Source organism: Bactrocera dorsalis, chromosome 1 (assembly GCF_023373825.1).
Source record: "Bactrocera dorsalis isolate Fly_Bdor chromosome 1, ASM2337382v1, whole genome shotgun sequence".
Classification (NCBI taxonomy): Eukaryota; Metazoa; Arthropoda; class Insecta; order Diptera; family Tephritidae; genus Bactrocera; species Bactrocera dorsalis.
Window position 1 is genome coordinate 12,255,971 of NC_064303.1, and position 2,515 is coordinate 12,258,485.

Below are 2,515 nucleotides of genomic sequence, written 5' to 3' on the forward strand. Positions count from 1 at the left end.
TGGGTTCCCTTGAATTAAACAAAAAAATTTAAGTTATTTTTGAGATCATTTGGGCGATCTTTTGCTTCAGTCTATTATGTCTTTAAGATTCTTGTGGATTTAACTATAGAATATTAGTATAAGCATCTGAGGTATAACCGTGACTCGGGAGTTTTAAAAAAGGTGAATTTCAGCACTTAATCATAATCAGAAATGAGACCTAACTTACTCCCGAGTCTTGTGTAGGGACTAGTTTAGGTTTGCGGATTAAAATTCCACACTCCGACTTCCGGAGGGGTAGGGCTTCCTCCTATAGCCTATATATATAGTTTTGTATAGCAAAATCAAAAAGATACCATCCATCATACTAAAGTATGGAGTAATTGTTTGCCTCTACAAAATAGACTAAAAGCCTGGGGACAAAGATCTTAAACTTGCATATTGTCGAGTGCTTATCTTTCTCAATATCGTAGAGATTTTCAGACGGAATTTGAACCGGATTGCTCAATTTAAACCACACGTACAAATCGAATCGAATGTTTCATAGAATGTTAAAACCTTCCATCAACCTCTTTTAATGACCATAAAATCGTTAAAATCGGTGCTTGGAATATATCTGTTGAAATCAGAGAGTTGGCAGAGGATCTCAACATCTCTTATGGATCGACTCGGCACATTTTCGTTAATATTTTAAGTATAAAGCCTCTCCAGAACTTTTGTTACGAGTCTAGAACAAGAGTACTGTATCTTTTGCAAAAATAACGACAAAAAGGTCGTAATAGAGATACTTGAAAGCGTAGCTAAGGACTGTATATTCATCTAACGCATCATGACTGGTTACGAGAGGCGGTTTTATGAATGCGATCTCGGAACTATCCAACAATCTAGCGAATGGCGCAACAAAAATGAGCTGCAACTGAAGAATCAAAAGTTGCTTAAGCCACTGAAGGTCATTTCAACCGAGGCGTATAACAAGTGAATTTTGGATTAAGCGTTGACATGCTAGTAGTCTATTTTGAAGGCGCTAATAAATATTTGTGTAAAAATACACAATGCTTTAAAAGAATCTAAACTTTACAATAACAATGAACTTGGAACCTTTATTGTACTTGGCGCCAGATTCCATACCATTTTAGTTATTTATACTTTTTCTTCTATACTTAAAGTCAAATATTACCTAATTTTCAGCCTTACATGTAGTAACCACTGGTGCAAAAACATCTGTCAACGTCTGCAACTATACATATATGTACGAGTATATTAGTGACCGGTTTTATACAATTCTTAATTCGTAATTTTAGTAACTCACACACTTTCATTGTGATGATATCGAAATTTCTATTTTAATTTCGCAATAAATCTCGCAAATTTGCATGAATCTACATAAATACGCGACATTTCAGCGTTGGTGAGCAATAGCTCTAGTCTAACCGAAAGCATACCGTGAAACCAACAAAAATTACAACAACATCATTTGCAATTAATTACCGAAGGCTTGTGAGCGAAAGATTCTCGCGCATTCGACACTACAACTTTTCAGCGTCGATTTATGTGATTTATTCCACTTCAAGCCAGTATCCCACCGACAGCTGACCAACCAACATCTACAATCAATTGCCAATCCAAATACAAAATACGCTACGTAATACTATATTAGTAGACTAGTACAGTGGTGGATACAGTGGTAGGGACGGTAAATAATATCGAGTTTATCTAACTTTGTTGTTTCTACAGATTGACTGTAATGAATTCGGATCAAATCACTGGTATTGAGTATTGAGCTAGCTCAACTTAAGTTATAGGTGTATATTTTCAAGATCGAATTTTCGAAATTCCTAATATTTCTAATTATTTCTCGAATTTTTTTCATATATTAAACAAGGGTCTCATTTCCTCCATATTCAATCCTGTGGACTGTGGTTCTCTACATAGGCTTGGAAATGACAGTGTTTCGAGAGATCGGACCCGTCACCTTATTTCCCTGCTCTATTCGTCTTCCTTACGTTATGTATATCTCAGCCTCATCAAAAATGCTAATTTTTGATCTATCTCCATAGATCCAGAAATGTCAGTATTTCACCTCGAGTCAGCTGTTTACTGCCAATATATGCCCTAATTTCACTAATCTGTTCGACTTCGTTACGTTAAAGTTAAGATATTTTTATTAAGACGTAATAAAACTGTATATTGTCGACTAAGTGATGACCAGCAGAGCTAATTTTGAGACATTTATTTAAAATAGTTCAATGTTTAAAATAGAACTGGGTTTCCAAAGTTCCAACACTGATTTTCGACTATTTTTGCTGGCAATTAGTTACCTTTAGACCTGAATAATAATGGAAATAATCCAGCTTATTCATCGCGAAAAGATCTTGACCAGGAAAACACTATTGTTCTGAAGATGGTTCCTAAGTTTAAGTCTTATGCAAACCGAGACAATTTTTTCGTGAAGTTCGTACTGTAATTCGAAATGTGTTCCAACCAGTCACAACCCGGATAACTGGGATTTCGTCACGAAGTTCCTTCCCTTACGTCG